Source organism: Chlorocebus sabaeus, chromosome 11 (genome assembly GCF_047675955.1).
Source record: "Chlorocebus sabaeus isolate Y175 chromosome 11, mChlSab1.0.hap1, whole genome shotgun sequence".
Taxonomy (NCBI): domain Eukaryota; kingdom Metazoa; phylum Chordata; class Mammalia; order Primates; family Cercopithecidae; genus Chlorocebus; species Chlorocebus sabaeus.
Genome location: NC_132914.1, coordinates 115,641,477 through 115,655,444, shown reverse-complemented (window position 1 = coordinate 115,655,444; position 13,968 = coordinate 115,641,477).

Genomic DNA, 13,968 nt, shown 5'->3' with positions numbered 1-13,968 from the left:
TATCCACTTTCTCCCACCTAGAAGAGTTGTAGAGACTGCACCCTTCCTTGCCTTTAGGCACATCTTCCCAACAACCAGAATGAATTGCCCTAATAAGAGCACTAATACTAGCAAAAAAAAGCACACAGGTTAATATATACACTGATTCTAAATATGCCTATGACATCATCCATTCCAATGCTCAGATTTGGAGTGAGTGGGGCTATCTCGCTAAGGGAACCCCTATCATTAATGGAAAACCAATCCATCATCTACTAAAGGCAGCTTTACTCCAGAAAAGGTTGCAGTTATCTATTGCAAAGGACATCAATCAGATAAAAGTCACATTTCTTTAGGAAACCATGAGGCTGACTATTGAGCAAAACATGCCTCAACCAATCACCGAATTCCCCAATACCTATTTTCCTTCATGCAACATATGCCCTCCTTTTATCCAGAACACCAAATACAACAACTCATCATGGTGGGGGCACAATTCAAACCCTCATACTGGTTTATACAAAACAAATTAGTCCTACCTGATCCTAAAAAAAAAAAAAAAAGAAAAAACTATTTTATGAGGCATTCACAACCTCTTCTTCCACGCTAGCCATTCCCCTCTACAACATTTCTTAAGTTCCCATATTCACATAACCCCAGATATAAAGAAACAGTTGAAAGCCATTTCCCACCAATGCTCTACTCTATTTGCCAGAAAGCTTCACCCCACTCCAACACAAGACCCCCTTCTTTCCCAACCCACCAAGCCAGGGAATACCTTCCAGGACAGGATTAGCAAATTGATTTTACCCATATGCCCCCAATAAAAAACATTCGATTTCTTTTAGTTCTGGTTGATACCTTTTCAGGATGGGTCAAGGCTTTTCCCACAACCAACAAATGAGCTTCTACCGTCACTAACAAATTAATAACAGAAATCATCCCCAGGCTTGGGGTACGTCTTTCTTTTCAATCTGATAAGGATCCCGAATTCATTTCTCAAAGTATTCAAACACTTCCATAAGCCCTACAAATCACCTGGAAGCTACACATCCCCTCTCGACCTCAATCTTCAGGAAAGGTTAAGAAAATGAATGGCATTCTAAAAAACACCCTCACCAGGTCTCATGCCAAACACGTAAAGACTGGGTTACACTTTTACCTTTGGCCCTTCTAAAAATTCAGGTGTTCCTATGTAAACCTTTAATGCTCAGCGCCCCCCCTCCCTTTTTTTTTTTTGAGATGGAGTCTCGCTCTGTCGCCCAGGCTGAAGTGTAGTGGCGTGATCTTGGCTCACTGCAACCTCCACCTCCCGGGTTCAAGCGATTCTCCTGCCTCAGCCTCCCAAGTAGCTGGGACTACAGGCACAAGCCACCATGCCCGGCTAATTTTTTGTATTTTTAGTAGAGGCAGGGTTTCACTGTGTTAGCCAGACTAGTCTCAATCTCCTGATCTCGTGATCTGTCCACGTTGGCCTCCCAAAGTTCTGGGATCACAGGCGTGGGCCACTGTGCCCGGCCAATGCTCAGCCTCTTTGAACTCATGTATGGGAGACCACTCGCCCCTTTTGTACCACCTCAGGGTCAAGCCCCACCTCTACCAACCCTTCTCATTTCCCCTCTTCTACATACCATCCACCATTTCACTTGGGAATATGCTGGCAAATACTTGCCGCAACCTGTCACTGACTCCTCTAATCCCTTCCTACAGCCAGGAGACTGGGTTCTGGTAAGAGATCCCAGTCCTAGCCCCAATTCTACCCTCACACCTAAATGGAAGGGACCTTACCAAATAATCCTTACCACACCCATGGCAGCAGAACTCCAGGGGCCCCCCAACTGGTTTCATTACACTTCTCCCAAGAAAACAAACTTCTATTCACCACATACCCAAACAAACAAATCAAAGACCCCTTCAGCCTTCTCCTGTGTCTCCACAGGACCCACTTCCCTTTGCCTCACCTGAATCCTGGAGGAAAAGGAAGACAAATCCACATAAGCCACTTATGTCTCTTTCTCTCCCAAACTTTCATCGCTTCCTAACCAACCTTGTTACAGACCTTCAGGGGTACCCTTACGGAACTCCCAGTGCACACCCTGATCAGCTCCTTATTGTTCTATGGGACTTATGGCTTCAAAGAACTTTCCAGGACTTTACTCCTACCCAAGTAACTTTTTTCTCTTTTTGCTTGTTTCTTTCAATATAAATTTCCTAATTATATCAACCTCATTAATACAACCACTCCTCACTGCTCTCGAACTAGAATGTTCTATAAACCTTACATGATCCCTCTTGCTGCAAGCTCACTCTTCCTTTGCTCCAGAATGCTGGATGTGCTTATTGTCTTCCTCAGCTTACACAGCTCTTCCTACACCCCTTCATGTCCTTTTAATCAAAAACATAACCCTAATTTATAAACTTGGAAAAGGAGTTACCTTTTTTAAAAGAGCTGATGCCCTGGTTGGCGATTATCCCACTTCCAGGGCCAATTGGGCCAACAAATTATTTCAGACCTATTAAAACTCCCTACAACACCTCAAGCCCCAAGGCCCTCCCACTGAAGGGCCCATAACTAAACACAGCCCCCTTTTACAACAAGCCTCACTTTCCTTTTCAGCCTCTGAGGGAAATCTCCCTGTAGGGTGCTTAGCACCTAGCCAATGCAACTGCACTACACCCCTCTGATCATCAGACTAACCGGGTTGACTACCAAGTATCACCTGAAGCAAACAGAGCATTTCTGCAACCAGCTCGTTTTATGGCCTCTCCCTCAACCAATGCCTGCAGCCTAACTTGTGCTTTCCCTGGTGCCCACCTTTATCCATGGCTCAATATCAATGGTGCAACATCTGATCGCATTAGATGTGTAAACAATAACTCTTCCTACATCTCTACTACAGTAGGTGTCTCCCTGGCCTCCTCCTTGTCCACCTGGAGTAATGGCCACAGGAAAGAAAAAACACCCCATTTTTAATTCGCTTCTTTTCTTTCCATATCTCTGCCTGTATTTATGAAAAAGGCTTGTTCTTTTCGTGTGGCACCAACACATATCTTTGTCTCCCCACCAACTGGACCATAACCTGTACCCTAGTTTATCTTTCTCCCTCCATTGGACTAGTTCCTCCTAATCAACCTTTGCCTATTCCATTCATCCAATATGTTAGAAAAATGAGGGCCATCCATGTCACTCCTTTGATGGCCGCCTTAGGTATAACCTCCGGACTTGGATTGGGAGCAGGTGGATTAGCCACCTCCTTAACATACTTTAAAGCACTTTCAACAGAACTATAGGATTCTTTAGAAGATATAGCCTGAAGCCTTATAAGAGTCCAAGACCAACTAGATTCCTTCACTAGAATAGTCCTCCAAAATAGGTTAGGACTAGATCTTATAACGGCTGAAAAATGAGGAATGTTGCAACTAACTGGGCCTAGTAACAGATGCTGCTGAAAAACTTAAAGGGCTAAAAAGCTAAGGGAATACCAAAACAACCAAATCGATTCTTGGTTTGGAAACAAAATCATAACATGGGTCATCGCATTCCTGGGCTCTCCCCTAATAATATGCCTAGGACTAATGTTCTTACCCTGACTAACCCTGACAACAGGATCATGGCCATCTCACAGACAACTACCCAAAAACATCTACAGATGGCATTACTCCTATAGTCAATTCGAAACCAAACAACTCTCCGCCCGTCCCCTCAGGAGGAAGTACCTGAAAGAACATGCCACCCCTCATCCTTTTATGACTATAGGGTTCAGAGTGACAGAGCAGGAGCATCACCATCTTGGACAAACACCACCATTTTAAGTTCCCTTTAATTAAAAACCACCTAAATCCGGCCCCAAAACATCAGCCTAATGACTAATGTCAGCATGACCATAAACCACAAGTGACACCTCTGACCAGAACATTACAATCCTGAGATAAACCCCCCAGCAAGAACAGAAACATGCCAAACCCAAGAAAACCTCCCCTCCAACTAGAAAACATTCCAATCCCGGAATAAAACTCCCCACCATACAGAAACATTCCGAGCTTGTGATAAGCTCTCCCTCCTTGAACCCTTAAATACCCTTAGTCTATAAAAGAGAATGCTCTTGACCAAAATTGTCTGGAAGCCCCTCACAGGTTTATTCTCCAAAATAAACCTGTCTTTGACTGTTGAGCCACGTTTTGCGTTTCTTTCTTCTTTCTTTACCCCTTATAAGGAGCAGTTTAGGGGAGATCAAAATCTTGCAACCTCCAGCTGCATGACTCCTAAATCATAATTTCTAATCTTGTGACTCATTTCTCAGTCCTACAAAGGCAGTCTAGTCTCCAGGCAAGAAGAAAGTTTGTTTTGGGAAAGGGCTGTTATCGTTTTTGTTTTAAATTATAAACTAAGTTCCTCTTAAAGTTAGTTCAGCCTATGCCCAGGAAGGAACAAGTACAGCTTAATGGTTAGAAGCAAGATGGAGTTGGTTAGATCTCTTTCACTGTCTCAGTCATAATTTTGCAAAGACTGTTTCAGTCTCTTGTCCAAGACATTACACCTCTCAGGAGCAGCCCATAGCCAATGACTGAGGGACATGGAATAAAAAGGCCACCCCTCTTATCTAAGGTAGGACAAGTCTGCAGTGCAGCTCACATACCAGAGCCCTTCCTGAAGCCAAGCTGATACTCTTCTCCAGCTGAGACCACTTCTCTGCTTAGCTCTTTCCTCTGCTCTCTCCTGCATTCCTCCTTCTTCTAAGAAAACTCCCCCAGTTAATCACACACAAGGGGCCAGGTGTGGTGGCTCACACCTATAATCTCAGCACTTTGGGAGGCCAAGGTGGGTGGATCACCTGAGGTCAGGAGTTCAAGACCAACCTGGGAAACATGGTGAAATCCCATCGCTACTAAAAATACAAAAATTAGCCAGGAGTGGTGATATGCGCCTGTAATCCCAGCTACTCGGGAGGCTGAGGCAGGAGAATCACTTGAACCTGGGAGACAGAGGTTGCAGTGAGCCGAAATCACAACACTGCACTCCAGCTTGGGTGACATTACAAGACTCTGTCTCAAAAAAAAAATCACACACAAGAGTCCCCATCTCAGACTCCTCTTCCAGGGAACTTGCCAAAAACAGAGTGCAAAACCAGAACTTCACAGACACCATCTATGACAAAACTGGTTGACAAAGTGTCCCCAGAAATCCCAAAATATGTGTATGGGACAAACCATCTGCAGCTATTGGACCCACATAGTATTGTCAGAGGTATTTGAACCAGAGCAACTCCATCTTGAATAGGGGCTGGGTAAAATAAGGCTAAGGCCTGCTGGGCTTCATTCCCAGTAATTTAAGGCATTCTTAATCACATAATGAGATAGGAGGCTGGCACAAGATAAAGGTCGTAAAGACCCTGCTGATAAAACAAGTTGCAGTAAAGAAGCCAGCCAAAACTCACCAAAGCCAAGATGGCGACAAGAGTGACCTCTGGTCGTCCTCACTGCTACACTCCCACCAGCCCCATGACAGTTTACAAATGGCATGGCAACATCAGGAAGTTACCCTATATGGTCTACAAAGGGGAAGAATGAATAATCCACCCCTTGTTTAGCATATTATCAAGAAATAACCATAAAAATGGGCAACCAGTAGCCCTCAGGGCTGCTCTGTCTATGGAGTAGCCATTGTTTTATTCCTCTACTTTCTTAATGAACTTGTTTGCACTTTATGGACTCGCCCTGAATTCTTTCTTGTGTGAGATCCAAGAACCCTCTCTTGGGGTCCGGATTAGGACCCCTTTCTAGAAACAGTATCAGCATCTTTGCAAGACGAAACGGGGAGTAGAAAAAAGGGTTCCCCTGAAACCCCCAAACCATCAGCTGATGCTCATAAGAAAACAAGGCAGGCCAACCTGAGAACATCAGCTGAAACGGGGAGGGGTCTGCAGATTGCGGCTCACAGGTGAGTGCAAGGGGTCCACCAGGAGATAAGGTCTGAATGCCTGATGGTCTCGCCTTTCGAATTCTCCTGTCTAGCAAATCAAAGCTCCCTTCTAGTGAAAAGGCCTGCACTGAGGAGAAACTGTGAAGAGAAGAATTCAAACAGGACAAGGACAGTGGGGCAGAGGAAAGAGGAAAGAGAAGGTCCAGACACAAGCAGAAGAGGGAAGTACAGAAAGAACACATTTGAATGTATTAGGCCGTATTTTAAACAACTGAAGATGAATCTCTAGAGACAGGAAGTTTGAAAAGTTATGCTAGTATGATTTCTCCACAGAAAAGTATAGGAAATCTCACTTCACTACAAAACAAGTCAAGAAGTGTCACTGTCAAATCTCATCCAAAATTCTAAGAAATAAGACCATTTACAGACGATAAAAGCATGCAAGAAATACATGCCCATGAAAGAGGGAAGAAAGGAAAAAGACAACTGTAACCTAACATTTCAAAACAGCCTAAAAGAAATCAAGAGAATGATAGGTATAGGATATTTATACAAGTCCCGAAAGAAGAAATTCAAAACAATGAAACAGAACAAAGACTAAGGACTGTAATTCAAAAACAAAAAAACAAACAAACAAAAAGAACCCAGAATGGCTAACACTGAAACATTCTTTTAGAAAAAAACTTTAAATAATAATACTTTGAGCACCAAACCAAAAAGACCAAGTCACTTATAAGGAAAATGAAATCAGACTGTCGTTAGACTTTGTTAAAGCAGCACTGCTAAAGGCAATGAAGTGTCTTATTCAAGATCCTCAGAGAAAGAAAATGTGAGCTAAGGATTTCTATCCTATACTGATCTTCAAACAAAATTAAATTTTTTTTGGTGGGGGTTGGGGGGACAGAGTCTTGCTCTGTCGCCCAGACTGGAGTGCAGTGGTGCAGTCTTGGCTCACGGCAACCCCAGCCCAAACAAAATTAAATTTCAAAACCAATCCCTAATATTCAACATAAAATAAAAACAAGTGAATCTAAATGTGTTATTCAGTTAGTATCATAACCACATGGATAGGAATTTTTCAGTTATCTGTAAAATGTAAAATTTGACTCTATATCCCTCATGCCCCAAGAATAAAAATTAACTGCAAAAAGCGATATACTCATAGGAATTGAAAATGAGGGCTGGGTGCGGTGGCTCATGTCTGTAATCCCAGCACTTTGGGAGGCCGAGGTGGGTGGATCACCTGAGTCAGAGTTTGAGACCAGACTGGCCAACATGGTGAAACCTCGTCTCTACTAAAAATACAAAAATTAGCCGGGCTTGGTGGCAAGCACCTGTGATCCCAGTTACTTGGGAGGCTGAGGCAGGAGAATTGCTTGAACCTGGGAGAGGCGTAGGTTACAGTGAGCCAAGATCACACCATTGAACTCCAGCCTGGGCAACAGAGTGAGATGCTATCTCAAAAATATATATATATATATAGGAATTGAAAACGAGTGTGTCCAAATAAAATTTGTACATGAATGTTCATAGCAGTATTATTCACAATAGTTAAGCAGTAGAAACAATCCAAATATTCATCAACTGAGGAATGAACAAACAAAATGTGGTCTATCCATACAGCAGAATATGATTCAGCCATGAAAAGGAATGAGGTTCTGAGGCATGCTACAACGTAGAAGAAATTGAAACATGATAACTTAAGGAAAGGAAGCCAGACACAAAAGGCCACATATGATATAATTCCGTTTCTATGAAATGTCCAGAATAGACAAATCTATAGAGACAGAAACTGGATTAGTGGTTGCTAGGGGCTAAGAGGAGGGGAGAACAGGGAGTGGCTGGTTCATGGGTACCTAGTTTCTCTTGGGGTGATGAAAATGCTTTGGAACTAGTTTGTGGTGACAGTGGCATGGCATTACGCATGTACTTAATCCACTGAATTTTATACTTTCAGATGATTAAAAATGTAAATTTTATGATATGTGAATTTTACCTCATTAAAAAAAACTGAAACTATTTGCATTAATCATATTGATGATGTAAATGATGCTATTGTTATTTCACTCCGTTGTGTGTGTACTGTAGAATGCTACAGAATAAAGCAACAGAACAACACGTTGATATCTTTGGGAACCAAGATTCTTGTCACTGTGGAAAGGAAAAGAGATGTAGAAGTGTTGAGGTCAAATACAAACCCAACAAGCCATAATTTCATTGCAATTATGAATTTATCATGTGTTTTGTGTCTTTAAGTACATACTTACTAGCTCTTTTTTTTTTTTTTTTTTTTTTTTTTTTTTTTGAGACAGAGTCTTGCTCTGTTGCCCAGGCTGGAGTGCAGTGGCACAATCTTGGCTCACTGCAAGCTGCGCCTCCCGGGTTCATGCCATTCTCCTACCTCAGCCTCCCAAGTAGCGGGGACTACAGGCACTTGCCACTACACCCGGCTAGTTTTTTGTATTCTTTAGTAGAGACAGGTTTTCACTGTGTTAGCCAGGATGGTCTCGATCTCCTGACCTCGTAATCCGCCTGCCTCAGCCTCCCAAAGTGCTGGGATTACAGGCATGAGCCACCGCACTGGAGTGCGGTGGCGCCATCTCGGCTCACTGCAACCTCCACCTCCTGGGTTCAAGTGATTCTCCTGCCTCAGCCTCCAGAGTAGCTGGAATTACAGGCCTGCACCACCACACCAGTCTAATTTTTGTATTTTTAGTAGAGACAGAGTTTCACATGTTGGCCAGGGTAGTCTTGAACTCCTGGCCTCAAGGGATCCACCTGCCTTGGCCTCCCAAAGTGCTGGGATTACAGGTGTGAGCCACCAGGCCTAGCCATATCATGTGATTTGTTTCTTTAAGTACATACATTTTTTTTTTTTTTTTGAGATGGAGTCTCACTCTGTCACCCAGGCTGGAGTGCAGTGGCATGACCTCAGCTCACTGCAACCTCAGCCTCCCAAGCAGTTGGGATTACAGGCACCCACCACCACACTTGGCTAATTTTTGTAGCTTTAGTAGAGACGGGGTTTCACCACGTTGGCCAGGTTGGTCTCAAACTCCTGACCTCAAGTGATCCTCCCGCACTGGCCTCCCAAAGTGCTACAATTACAGGTGTGAGCCACTGCATCTGGCCCTTTATTAGCTCTTTCTACTGAAAATTCCTAAAAACAATCACCAATCCGATGTCCTGGCACCGTGTCTAGCACAAGACTGGCAGTCTGGAAACATCTGTGGAAGGAAGGATGTAGAAAGGAGGAGGAGGGGAAGGAAAAAGAAAGGAAGAGACAGAGGGAGGGAAGGAGAGGAGGGAGAAAAAGAAGGGAGAGGAGAAAGGAAGGGAGGAAGACAGGAGAGGAGAGAGGGAGGTTTGGGTGTATACACAGACGTGTGCACACATAGAAAAAGGTCTGGGCCGGGGGTGGTGGCTCACGACTGTAATCCCAACACTTTGGGAGGCCAGGCAGCCAGATCACTTGAGGCCAGGAGTTTGAGACCAACCCAGACAACATGATGAAACCCTGTCTCTACTAAAATACAAAAAATAACCAGGCATGGTGGTACATGCCTGTAATCCCAGCTACTTGGGAGGCTGAGGTGGGAGGACCGCTTAAACCCTGGTGTCAGAGGTTGCAGTGAGTTGACATCGCGCTACTGCACTCTAGCCTAGGTGACAGAGCGAGACTCCATCTCAAAAAAAAAAGGTCTGAAAGAACATATTAAGATTTCTAACAGTAATTACCTTTAGGGGGAGTGACTAAGATCTTTCACTATTTATATAATGCCCTCTTGTAACTTTAGAATATTTTAAACACTATATAAGGACGTTATAATAAAAACACACTTTAAAATAAAGTCTTCATGCAAACCGGTTATATGTATTACACTTTAAAACTATGCTGCAGAGAAATTCATAGAGCTGTGTTTGTGCATATGGATGTTTGTCTCAATATTATTTAAAATATGGGAAATTTTCAGACATCCAGTACATCCAACAATAGGGCATTGGTTAAGTGAATTATGCTGCATACATACATTGGAACACTATGAAGTCATTAAAACTCCTATTTTTCCAAAACCATTTAATGAATACAAAAATACCTATGATATGTTAAATGGAAAAATAAAAGCAAATGTAAAGAACATTGTCAAGCATGGTAGCTCATGCCTGTAATCCTAACTACTAGGAGGCTAAGGTGGGAGAATCACTTGAACCCAGGAGTTCAAGGCTGCAGTGAGCTATGATCATACCACTGTACTTAAGCCAGGGCAGCAGAGAAACACCTCACCTCTAACAAAATAAAAATAAATAAAATGGAAATTTTTAAAAAAGAGTATTATATACAAGATCCAAAACTTTGCTTTAAAAGATATGTGTATGCATGTGCATGATATACAACCAATACATTCACATGGATAGAAAAAAAGTCAGGATGACCATTAAACAAAATATTAAAGGGTACCTCTGAGGTATAAAATTATAGGTCATTTTAATGTTTATTCCTCCAATAACCTCATTAATTGTTGTGTACCTGCCAAGTATTTTCTGCATTTCCCTTTTTATGAACATATTTTATTTTTGTAATTAGAAAAGAGCAGTAAGTGTTTATTTTAAAGAATAAAAAGGATCTCTGCAAATGAAATGGAATACCAGCTTCCCTCCACTTCCCCTAAGTCTGAACTGTTGTTTGCACTTGACCTGAGCACCTGGACATGGGACCTGACCACTATAGGAGCTTCAGAGGAAATAGAGGGTAAGTGGGGAGCCAAGTATTGCTTCTGCCCAGAACCAGAACCCCCATCACCCAAAGTGGCTACTCACCATCATCCACATGGCCATCTCCCAGATGTACAAAGCCCACTCACTTCTCTCCTTTCCTACTTAGTCCTCCTCTTTCCTGCACAAGTCTTTGAATTTTACACACCAAAGCTCAGGGTCATGTCCCTAGGAAGGACCAAGGCGTTGGACGTTTTATTTATTGGTTTGTTTTCTTTGGGTATTGGACATCTGTAGTGTTTGCCAACCTGCATCCATTCACCCTTCTCTTGGCAAATATCCTGAATTAGATGGTATTCCTACCACCTATAGGTGGGCCTCCATCCCTAGCCCAGGATAAAATCCTGTGATTGGCTCAAACCAATCAACACACTCCATTTTTCTGGTCAAAACCACTGGTTCAGGAATAATGATTAGAGTCCATGAGATGCAATGGGTCTTTTACTGAGAATGTTGGGACAGACCATCTTACTCTTCCTTTTGAATGTCGCTCTAAAAGGATATATTCTTGGGAATTGATAGAAGTCATTGTAAGACCATAAAGAGAAAATTTGTCTGTCCATGGAGTTAACTCATAAAAGGCAGAACAAAGAGATGAAGATGAAGAGGCAGAGACAATGCATCTTGACAATGTCATTTAGGCCACTGGATCCAGTCATGCCTGAAAACTGTCCTAACTCTGACTTTTCAGTACCGGAGCCAAAAAATGTTCCTCTTTTGCTTAAGCTAATTGGAGTTGTGTTTCTTCTGCCTTCCAGCCAAACACTGCCAATTGACATAAGCTGTTTTCTTTCCTTTTCTTTTTTTGAGATGGAGTTTGCTTTTATCCCCCAGGCTGGAGTGCAATGGCATAATCTTGGCTTACCACAACCTCTGCCTCCCAGGTTCAAGCAATTCTCCCACCTCAGCCTCCTGAGTAGCTGGGATGACAGGCATGTGCCACCATGCCAGGCTAATTTTGTATTTTAAGTAGAGACAGGGTTTCTCCATGTTGGTCAGGCTGGTCTCAAACTCCCGACCTCAGGTGATCCGCCCACCTCGGCCTCCCAAAGTGCTGGAATAACAGGCATAAGCCACCGCACCCAGCCTGACATACCTGTTTTCTTATAATTGCCCGGGAAAAGGATATCTTACAGTTACATGCACTGGGGGGTGGCTTTAGAAGATGTCATAGGTATAATAAACAGAAACCTAGAATCACAAGACCTGGGTTTGAATTCTTCTTCTACCTATTAGCTGCGTGACCTTGAGCCTGTTACTTACCCTTTGTGAACTTCAGTTTCTTCATCTGTAAAATAAAGATATTAATACCTACCTCACAGCTTTGTTGTTAGAATCAAATATTAAGAGTCTTGATTTTTAGCTCGAGAAAAATGGGAAGCCCTTGACAGGCATGAATGAGAAGAGTTATTCAACTTATGTTTTGAAAATACCATTTTGGCTGCTGTGTGGAGAGTGGGTTGGAGGAGGGCAGGAATGAAAGCAGAAAGATCTGGTAGGAGGAGGCTTTAGAAGTCCAGGCAGATGATGATGGCTTGAACTAGGACAACATTTACCCAGTGTCAATTACCAAATGACAGGTGCAAAATGGTAACCATCAGATTCACCAAATGTCAAATTCTCATCCCATCTCTGACTTATTGCTGCACTATTCTTACAAAAGTGATTTTTGTGCTTAAATAAATTCTACCCCACCCTAAGCAGTAATATCCACGACATCTCAGATTTGAGTTACAAGATATATAGATATATATATTTCTAATGCATATTAAGTACATAACTATTCATGTTGTAACAGTTATGTACAGATCATTTAAACCCATCTTGACTCTCCTACTACCAGTAGGAGTCAACAAACCAGGATCATGGGTGGCAGAGGGAACAGAAAAATGTATTTCTTGTTTTTCAGAGACAAATTGCTACCTGGCATCAAGTAACGTGGTTTAAGAAGGCTAATGGGGACCAGGCATGGTGGCTCATGCCTGTAATCCCAGCACTTTGGGAGGCCAAGGTAAGAGGACACTTGAGCCCAAGAGTTTGAGACCAGCCTTAGCAATATAGCAAGACCCCATCTCTAAAAAAAAAATTAAAAATTAGCTGGGCATGGTGGCACACACCTGTGATCCCAGTTACCTAGGAGGATGGGATAGGAGGATCGCTTGAGCCTGGGAGGTTGAGGCTACAGTGAGCTGTGGTCATGCCACTGCACTCCACCTTGGGCAACACAGCAAGACCCTGTCTCAAAAAAAAAGGGCTAATAGGGAAGGCAATGTTTTACCTGTAGATGTACCTTACTTTAAGAAAGAACTCAGTTTCCAGGGGGGGAAAAAAAAACTCAAGCCAAGCAGAGAAGTTAGAGGGTGATTATTTGAATGACATTCTTCCCTTTACAAAATGTCTCACCATGGAGACCCTTTACACTGAGAGCTCCCCTACTGAATAAGTGCCTGGTACAATCATTAACTACTTGACAGAGAGCTTGGGGGCAGCTGGAGGAGGAACAAGGAGGTGGAGAGGAATCTTAAAGCCAAGCCCTGGCCCATTTAAGACCAATTTGAAATGAAGATTTCAGAAAGTCTGAAAGTATAATTTAAGTGAATAGGCTAAGTAGGCTTCTACGAATAACTCTTCCACTTAGACAATATTCTCAGAAACACCCTACTCTGCAGCCATTAACAAGTATGTGTTAGGAGAATATTTAATGACACTGGAAACATCTCAAAAGCAGGTGGCAAATCAGCGTGTACAGCATGATTTCAATTTCAGGTTTTAAAAGGAAATTCTATACACGGGTTAAAAAAATGACTAAGAATCTACATAAAAATGTTAACAGGGGTTATATTTAGATGATGGGATTAGATGGGCAATTTTTATTTTTCTCTTTATTCTCGTCTCTATTTACCCAAGTTTCTGATTATTTTTTAAGTAGGAAAGGACAATTAAAGGGTGTTTTAAAAAATAAGAACACACTGATGGTCAATTGCAAGTTATACCTATTACTTATTGACTAAAAACATAAAGCAGGAAATCTCTTACTAAACAGGTCAAATGTCTCATATCAAATATGATGATATAATGATAGTTAACATTTTGTAACCACTCATTATGTGCCAGACACTATGCTCAGTACCATATATATAATCACGCCATTGACTCCTCACAACCACTCTGAGATGAGTAATTTTATTACTCCCTCCCCCAAACGATTTTCCAAATGAAGAAACTGTGGCTCAAAGCAATGATGTAACCTGTTCAAGGTTACTAGCTGGCAAGTGGCAGAGAATTCAGGTCTCCTG